Genomic DNA, 9,896 nt, shown 5'->3' on the forward strand with positions numbered 1-9,896 from the left:
GTTGTTGCAAAGGGCAGGATTTCCTTCTTTTTTATGGCCAAGTAGTATTCCATCGTATACAGGTGTATATGTATGTATATTACATCTTCTTTATCTATTCACTTGTTGATGAACAGCTAGGTTCCTTCCACATCTTGGCTTTTATAAAAATGCCACAATGAACATAGGGTGCACGTAACTTTTTTAATTAGTGTTTTCATATTCTTCAGATAAATACCCAGAAGTGAAATGGCAATTCTATTTTTAATTTTTTGAGGAACCTCCATACCGCTTTCCATAGTAGCTGCACCAATTTACATTCCCACCACCAGTGCACAAGGGCTCCCTTTTCTCTACATCCGTTCCAACACTTGCTATTTCTTGTCTTTTTGATAACAGTCATTCTAACAGGCCTGACATGATATCTCATTGTGGTTTTGATTTGCATTTCCCTAATAATTCGTGATGTTGAGCATATTTTCACATGCCTGTTAGCCGCTTGTATGCCTTCCTTGGAAAAATGTCTATACAGATCCTCTGCCCAATTTTTAATCAGCTGTTTATTATGTTGTTGAGTTGTATGAGTTCTTTATTTCAGATATTCACCCCTTATTGGATATAAGATAGGTTGTCGGGCTTCCATGGTGACGCAGTGGTTGAGAGTCCGCCTGCTGATGCAGGGGACGCAGGTTCGTGCCCCAGTCCGGAAAGATCCCACATGCCGCGGAGCGGCTGGGCCCATGAGCCATGGCTGCTGAGCCTGCGTGTCTGGAGCCTGTGCTCCGCAACGGGAGAGGCCACAGCAGTGAAAGGCCCGCATACCGCAAAAAAAAAAAAAAAAAGATAGGTTGTCTTTCATTTTGTTTATGGTTCCCTTTGGTGTGCAGAAACTTTATTTTGATGTAGTCCCATTTGTTTATTTTTGCTTTTGTTTGCCTTGCCTGAGGTGATAGATCCAGAAAGAAGTTGCTAAAACCGATGTCAAAGAGCATACTGCCTATGTTTTCCTCTAGAAGTTTTATGGTTTTAGGCCTTATATTTAAGTCTTTAATTCATTTTGAGTTAATTTTTGTGTATGACATAAGATAGTGGTCTAATTTCATTCTTTTACTTGTGACAGTCCAGTTTTCCCAGCACCATTTAGAGAAGAGACTGTCCTTTCTCCGTTGTATATTTTTTACTCCTTTCTCATAACTTAATTGTCCATATATGTGTGGATTAATTTCTGGGCTTTCAATTCTGTTCCACTGGATATGTGTGTCCACTTCTGCCAATACAATGCTGTTTTGATTACTATAGCTTTGTAGAATAATTTGAAATCGGGGAGTGTGATACCTCCAGCTTTGTTCTTTCTTCTCAAGATTGCTTTGGCTATTCAGAGTCTTCTGTGGTTCTATATAAACTTTAAGACTTTTGTTCTATTTCTGTGAAAAAATGTCTCTGAGATTTTGATAAGAATGGTGTTGAATTTATGGACTGCTTTATGTTATATGGACATTTTAACAATGTTCATTCTTGCAATCCATGAGCATGAAATATCTTTCCATTTTTTTGTGTGTCTTCTTCAGTTTCTTTCATCAATGTCTTACAGTTTTCAGTGTATAGGTCTTTCAGCTCCTTGGTTAAATTTATTCCTAGGTATTTTATTTTCTTTGTTGCAAAAGCAAATGAATTGTTCTCTTAGTTTCTCTTTCTGCTAGTTGGTTGTTAGTGTATAGAAACACAACAGATTTTTATATATTGATTTTCTCTCAACTTTACTGTATTCTTTTATCATTTCAACAGTTTTTTTGGTGGAGTCTTTAGGATTTTCTATATATAAAATCATGTCATCCACAAAGAGTGCTGGTTCTAATTCTTCCTTTCAAATATGGATGCATTTTATTTCTTTTTCTTGCCTAATTGTTCTGGCTAGGACTTGCAGTACTATGCTGAGTAAGAGTGGCGAGAGTGGACAATTTTGTCTTGTTCCTGACCTTTGAGTGATAGCTTTCAGTTTTTCACGATTGAGTATGATGTTAACTGTGGATTTGTCATACATGGTCTTCATTATGTTGAGGTACAACCTTTCTATACCCAATTTAATGAGAGGTTTTATTATAAATGGAGGTTGAACCTTGTCAAATGTTTTTTATGCATCTATTAAGATGATCATATGATTTTTATCCTTCATTTTGTTAAAATGGTGTATCATCTTGATTGATTTGCAGATGTTGAACCATCCTTACATTTCTGGAATAAATCCCACTTGATCCTGATGTATCATCCTTTTAATGTATAGCTGTATTTGGTTTGCAAATATTTTGTTGAGGATTTTTGTATCTGTGTTCCTCAGAGATATTGCCTGTAAATTTCTTGTGTTGTCCTTGTCTGGTTTTGGTCTCAGGGTAATAGTAGCTTCATAAAATGAGGTAGGCAGCATTCCCTCCTCTTCAACTTTTTGGAAGTGTTTGAGAAGAACAGGTATTAAATCTTCTTTAAATGTTTAGTAGAATTCACCAATGAAGCCATATAGTCAGGACTTTAGTTTTTTGGGAAGTTTTAAGTTATTGCTTCAATCTCCTTAATAGTGATCTGTCAATTCAGATTTTCTATTGCTTCATTCAGTCTCAGAAGGTCGTATGAGTCTAAGAATTTATCCATTTTTTCCCTAGGTTTTCCAATTTGTTGGTGCATAGCTGTTCACAGGAGTCCCACAGTCCTTTGTATCTCTGTGCTATTCATTGTAACTTCTCTTTTGTTTCTGATTTTATTTTAGTCTTCTCTTTTTTTCTCAGTGAGTCTAGCTAAAGTTTTGTCAACTTTATTTTTTCAAAGAACCAGCTCTTAGTTTCATTGGTCTTTTCTATTGTCATTTTAGTCTCCATTTCATTTATTTCCATTCTGACCTTTATTATTTCTTTCCTTCTACTGACTTTGTGCTTAGTTTGTTCTTCTTTTTCTAGTTCCTTTAGGTGTAGGGTCAGATTGTTTATTTGAAAATTTTCTTATTTCTTTAGGTAAGCCTGTATTGCTATAAACTTCCCTCTTAGTACCACTTTTGCTGCATCCCATAGATTTTGCTATGTCATTTTTTTCATTTGCACTTGTCTTCAGGTTTGTTTTTTTTCTCCTTGATTTCTTCATTGACTCCGTAGTTGTTCAGTAGCACGTTGTTTAGCCTCCATCTATTTGTGATTTTTCTAGCTTTCTTCTTGTAGTTGACGTCTAGTTTTATACTGTTTTTGTCAGAAAAAAAGTGCTTGATATAATTTCAGTCTTCTTAAATTTGAGACTCTTCTGTGTCCCAACATATGGTCTATCCTTGAGAATATTCCATATGCACTTGAGAAGAATGTATTCTGCTGCATTTGGATGGAATGTTTTATATATATCTATCAAGTCTATCAGGTTTAATGTTTCATTTAAGGTGTTTCCTGGTTGACTTTCTGTCTGCATGACATATCCATTAATGTAAGCGTGCTGTTAAAATCTCCTATTATTATTGTGTTGCTGTCAACTTCTTCCTTTAGGTCTGTTAATAATTGTTTTACATATTTTGGTGCCCCTATGTTAAATGCATATATATTAATAAATATTACACCTTATTGATGGTTGTTCCCTTTATCATTACAAAATGTCATTCTTTGTCTCTTGGTTTGTTTGCTTTGGTTTGGTTTTTTTGGTTTGAAGTCTGTTTTATATGAGTATAGCTACAGCCACTTTCTTTTGGCTTACGATTTGCTCAAAGTATCATCTTCCATCCCATCACTTTGAGCCTATATTTGTCTTTAGAGCTGAGATGAGTCTCCTGGAGGCATTATATAGTTAGGTCTTGCTTATTACTCCACCCACAGCCACTCTGTGTCTTTTGATCAGTGGATTCAATCTATTTACATTTAGGATGATTATTAATAAACGAGGACTTAATACTTCCCTTTTACCTTTTGTTTACTGCTTGCTCTATATGTCCATTGTCTCTTTTTCCTTGTGTTTCTGTCTGCCATTTTAGTGTGGTTGTTTTCTATGATGTTTTTCTCAGTTTCCTCTTTTTTGATGTTTTGTGTCTCTGCTCTAGACTTACGTTTTGTGGTTACATGAGGTTTATATAAAACATCTCATAGACAAAATAGTCCATTTTCTGCTGATAGCATCTAATCTTCATTTGACAATATGGCTTCTGTCCTTTTCTTCTTACTCTTTTATGTTTTTGTTGTCTCAAATTATATCTTTTTATGTGTAAATTTATTACCAAATTGAAGCACCTATAGTTATTTTCACTGCTTTTCTCCCTTTAACCTTTAAAGCTACAATTAAGTATTTAACAACCTATTCTGATATAAAATTGCAATTTTTTGCTTCTATTTATCACCTTACTTAAAATTTTGTGTACTTTTGCCTTTTCATTTCAGGTAAAAGAGCTCCTTTAAACACCTCTTACAAAGCAAGAAGTGCTGTTGTGTTTGTCTTGGAAAGCCTTTATTCCTCCTTTGTATCTGAAGGATAACTTTTCTGGGTAGAGTACTCTTGGCTGACAGTTTTTATCTTTCAGTATTTTCAGTATATCACTTCACTCTCTCCTGGCCTGTAAAGTTTCTACTGAGAAATCTGCTGATAGTCTCATGGAGGTTCCTTGGTAGGGATAACATTCATTCTTCTCTGGCTCCTTTTAAAATTCTTTCTTTGTCATTAATTTTTGACACTTTTAATATAATAGGTCTTGGAAAAGGTCTTTTTGTGCTGAGGTAATTAGATATTCTCTTAGCTTCATGGACTTGTATATCCAGTTCCTTCCCCAGGTTTGGGAACTTCTCAGCTATTATTCCTTTAAATAAACTCTCTGCTCTCTTCCCTCTCTGGGATACTCATTATCCTTATGTTGCCCTTCCTAATGGGAGTCAGATAGTTCTTAGAATTTCTTAATTAAAAAAAAAAAATCTTAGGGCTTCCCTGGTGGCACAGTGGTTGAGAGTCCGCCTGCCAATGCAGCGGACATGGGTTCGTGCCCCGGTCCGGGAAGATCCCACATGCCGCGGAGTGGCTGGGCCCGTGAGCCATGGCCACTGGGCCTGCACGTCCGGAGCCTGTGCTCCACAACAGGAGAGGCCGCAACAGTGAGAAGCCCACGTACCGAAAAAAAAAAAAATCTTAGTTCTTTCTTATCTTCTACCTGAATTCTTTTCTAGATTTTTTTAAGTGACAAACCATCTTTTTATTGTTCATTGAAAAATACAGGTCTGGAAAGAGTCTATTGCCTTCTGTATTAAATGCAAGGTCTGATATTGCAAGTATATATGACATAACAGTATAACTTACATAAAATGATACATATTGTACATAGAGACAGTGCCCACTCCTCTAAACACTAAAATTTAATGGAATGAAGTAAAGCTTTTTATTAAATGAGAAATATAAACATTGCAATCATAAACAAAGTGCTCTAAGCAAAGAACTTTAAAACTGTTTTGTTGTGACATCTACTTTGCTTACCTGCAGTTAGGGATGGTGGGGTCCAGGAAAAACTTAACTAACAAAAAGCTAGCACTCTCAAGGAGCTCTTCCCAGGAAGCAGGTTGCAGATGCCGGAGATGGGCTGCCACCTTGGCTTCCCTGGAGCCCTCAGGCCCACTCTAACTGCTAATCCCTGTCTTGAGGCTAGTTTGATGAACTAGTGGGAGGGCTAGTGGGAAGAGTACTGGGTAGGAGGAAGCCTCTGTATGGACTGCTTATCTTGCACCAACTCTATGGATAAGAACACCTAGCATCTTTGATGTGTATCTGCCACTCTCAGCAAACACTGAAATGTGCTTGAAAAGATATTAACATTGGGAACAAAAGCCATTTTCTACACAGTCTGCAGATACCACTTATTCCTTTCAGCCATGTTTTCACTAAGATGCTCTAAAAGAGGCTGCTACTACTATAATATATTGCCAGTCAGGCAGGCCGGGATTGAGGGTAACAAAACTTCTCCAGTTACAACTACTAATTCATATCAGTTAAAAATGAATACAAATTTATTAGAAAGCGAAAGTCAATCTCTATTATTCACATGGCAACATAGTGAAGTGCTGCAACAATATTCACATTCCAAGGTCATCTTCAACTATAACCACACTTCCCTCCAAAACACAGAAAGCCCTGTGTGGAGGAGAACATAGAAGAGTAACACCACTACCTCCTCTCCAAGTACTATCAGGGCTCAGAAAGCTCATTATAGATAACAAATGCAAAAGAAGAAAAAAAATGCATCTCAATCTACACACAGCAACAGAGGAAGACTACTCTCCCTCTGGGCTTCTTTGGCATCAGGCGAAGCAAGGCTATTTGCCACAGTAGTGCCTAAGCTGACTACAGCAATGCTCACAAGAGAAATAAGGATTACGAAGTTCCTTTATTCATAGGTAATCAGGGAGGATTAAATGATTTCCTGAACTAAGATAACAGTGTCACTATCAAGGAAAATTTTCTTCTTGCCTGAGATGTTTTTATAAATGAGATTTCACAATATTCCAGATTTTTAACTTAATATTAAACTATTAATGCACAGAGGAATCCTCATAGCTCAAGTATGAGCAATATGAATATTCTCAGATACTGCTACACTTTACAGATCAGCAAATATGTTATCAGACTATCCACTTAAGAGATTTGTAAGTCAACAGTAATAACCAACTCTATATTTTTCTTATCCTGTTCATCAAAGAACACCACACTCCCATAGGAATGAAGCCCAGCTCAATGAGCATCTTGTTCCCCTCAACTGTGCACAGGAAATTTCACTATTCAATCTCTACGTCCTTGACTCTTCCTATGACTCATCTAGTCTAAGGAAAGTCTTGTATAATGGTGGAAAATTGCAAACCCCGGTGGAGGCATTAGTATTAGTGCTGAAGTAAACTTTAGGAGAATAACTATAATCGCTTATGGGACTGTTTGCAGCCTTACTGGAAACCCTACTCCTCCTGCATATGTAGATTGAAAAAATTCTAATAATTTAAACATGAGAGGGGATTTCACTGATAAAGGTCTAGTTCCCGCGTAAGGGTCTGGTCCCTGGTAAGATATGTGACTAGCCCAAAACACTGGCTATGTTTCCATTTTAAACCTGTCCATCACAGTATTGTCAAAGTCTCCGGTCTCTCATGCCACTGGTGAGCCCTCTCTTGCTGCTTCTATGTCTTTTGGAGGCTCTACTGCACACAGGGGATTCACTGAGGTTCTCACTTTAATGTGTAGGGAATTTCCATTTCACACCATCAGCTCCCTAAAAACCATCAACTGGGAACAACTTCTAGTTAATAAAGGCACAAATTACTCTTTATAAAGGGAAACAAAAGGGTTGTTTGGAAGCTGAATGAACATCTTAGATACTCCTATAAAGGGAATGCTGTATCTGCTACCAAAACCCAGAGACATCTACTAGATCTAAATATATGGAATGTGTAAAAGCATGGATTTGGCGGTTTAAGACACATTTCCAATTTTCCACTACACCATTTAGGGAGAAGTGCTAGTTAGTATTACAGGAGCAAATTGTAAGTGTCAAGCCCACCCTATTGGCTTGTTTTCCTCCTGCTTTTGGTAAACTTCTACCAGCTCCAGTGAAGCCTGTCCCAGGGTACATCACTCAGCAACCTGCAGAGCTGCTCAGAAATAGATCATGGGCTTCACCTCAGCTAGTCCAGCAGCTAGTGCTCAGCTGTAAACACTGCCTTAGGGCAGAGCCTATGAAAAGCCTTAAGCCCAGGAAAGACTTGCAGAAGTTGCACAAAAACTCTTGGTTTCAGAATATCTTCCCAGGAAGTCAGAAAATAATTGGTTTTTAGGTAAAGAAATGGAATCTACGCTCAAAAACAATGTAATACCTCAGAAAAGCAAAACCGAGAATGGAAAAACTACAGAAGAATATACCTCGTTAATCAATAGTTTACTCTGGCTAAATGATCATTAGTAAGTCAGTGCAACTTATCACTGTAGTCAGAAGCACAGCCCACCATGTTCTCAAGAAACAGGGTACAAGTGAAGCATGGGAAAACAGTTCACAGAGATGACAGCCCTTTAGCCTTTTGTCACTTCAGAACTTCAAAAGACAAAGGCTATCCAGGATTTGACGTTCAGATACCTGCTTGTTAAGCACAAGCTGAGTTAGGAGATAGCTAAACATCTGATTCTTACTCAGTTACAGTGTTCTCAGGAAGTTCCTATTTGGACATCGATGGTTCTCAAACTGGCTGCACATCGAAGTCATCTAGGAAGCTTTAAAAATTACCAAATGCCCAGATCAATTAAACCTGGAGGGTGAAGCCCAGAAATCAGTATTCTTTATGTTTCCCCGGGTGATTCTAACATGCAGTCTGTACACCACTGATGTATCCCTTTCAGAAAGCTGTTGCATGAAAGCCATATTGTATCCAGATAATTTTGTTTTTTCTAACCCCCACCAGGAAAAGGGATTTTTAGAAAAAGGCACAGCTGTGCTTCTCTCAAGAGGCAACTTAGTGTCTGGTAAGCGCTGGTTCTCACAGGTTACCTGGAGCGCGGGTTGAAGAGGAGGGAGCCCTTGTCTTGGCAGAGCAGGCAGAGCTTCAGGCTTTGGCAGCTGCCTCCAAAAGCAAAGGATGCCCAGATGCCCCTGAGCACCAGGATGATGTACGCTGACACCAGATTTAATCCGTAACGAGGATGTATGAAGGTCAGGGCTGACACCAGCAGATGGGTGGGAAGAACTACAGAAGGGCGTACCACTTTTTCTTCTCACAGCCATCAAAAAACATGAATGCCCCAGAACCCATGCAGCAATATGATCACCAACGTCGTGAAAGCTGAATTTGCGGAAGAACTGGGGAGGGTGTCCATGAATGCCCACTGTGCCCGGCCCCAAGGAGTCAGACAGGGTATTTACAAAGGAAAATGTTCCCCTCATGATTCCAAAGCCCAAGCCAGAAACATAAGCCAGCAATCGCATAGAGGGTGCTATGTCATCTGGGTTTATACTCTTCAAACCTTCACTGGCTTTTTTTTAAAGTCCGTAATATGCAAACTGGAACACTTCTTGGATAAGGACTGAGACTAACATGTCAGAGATCAGCAGATATTTCTGTATTGGTCCATCTTTGTCGTCAGCAGTGATTGCTGCCATGGACCAAACAAGGGAGGAAAGCAGCAGAGACACCAACCAGAAGCTCTGATGATGAGGAAGATGATGTGCAAGGGCCCAGCGGTGACGGTGAAGATGTAGAGGGCTAGCAAAGGACCGAAGGCTATGAAGGCACAGCCCAAGAACTCGGCCACCGTCAAGGCCATCACCCGGGGGCCTGGGGGGCGAACGCAGGGGCACCAAGCACTGACAGAGCTGAGCCTGCGGGCAAAGGCACAGGGCAGAGGGGAGGGGCAGAGGCGGGTTCTGTTGCTAGATTTTTTCTTAAAGCTGGTGAATTCTCTCTTCCATATCATCTGCTCTATTTCCAATGCATTCTTCATCTCGTTTATTGAGTTCTTTAGCTCCAGAACTTCCGGGGTTTTTAGCATTTCTACCTCCTCGGTAACATATTCCTTCTGTTCGTTAATCTTACTCCTGAACTCACTGAACTGCCTCTCTGCGTTTTCTTGTAGGTTGTTGAGTTTCTTCACAACAGCTATTTCGAATTCTCTATCAGTTAGATCACAATACTTCATCATGACTTTAAGTTTGGTTTCGGGAGAATTGTCGTTTTCTTTTTGTCATACTGTGTTACCATGGGTTTTCATGGTGCCTGGTAACTTGTTTCTCTGACAACACATTTGAAGTAGTGAACATCTTTCTTGTTAGGTGAAGCTTTGTTGAAAAATTACCAGGTTGATAATTAGAGGACTTTCTATTTTTTACAGTGGGTGGTGCTATAGCACAAGCTTTTGGTTTCTCTTCCCTGAGTCGCCTCTGGCTGTATTTGAGAATC

At 38.9% G+C, this 9,896-nt stretch overlaps 1 pseudogene; it reads right to left on the bottom strand.

Moving 5' to 3' along the window:
- Positions 1 to 8,487: 8,487 nt before the first annotated feature.
- LOC112393955 (gamma-secretase subunit APH-1B pseudogene) lies at positions 8,488 to 9,636 on the bottom strand (annotated as a pseudogene).
- Between the last annotated feature and the right edge of the window lie 260 nt (positions 9,637 to 9,896).

Source organism: Neophocaena asiaeorientalis, unplaced genomic scaffold (genome assembly GCF_003031525.2).
Source record: "Neophocaena asiaeorientalis asiaeorientalis breed wild unplaced genomic scaffold, Neophocaena_asiaeorientalis_V1.1 scaffold134, whole genome shotgun sequence".
NCBI lineage: Eukaryota > Metazoa > Chordata > Mammalia > Artiodactyla > Phocoenidae > Neophocaena > Neophocaena asiaeorientalis.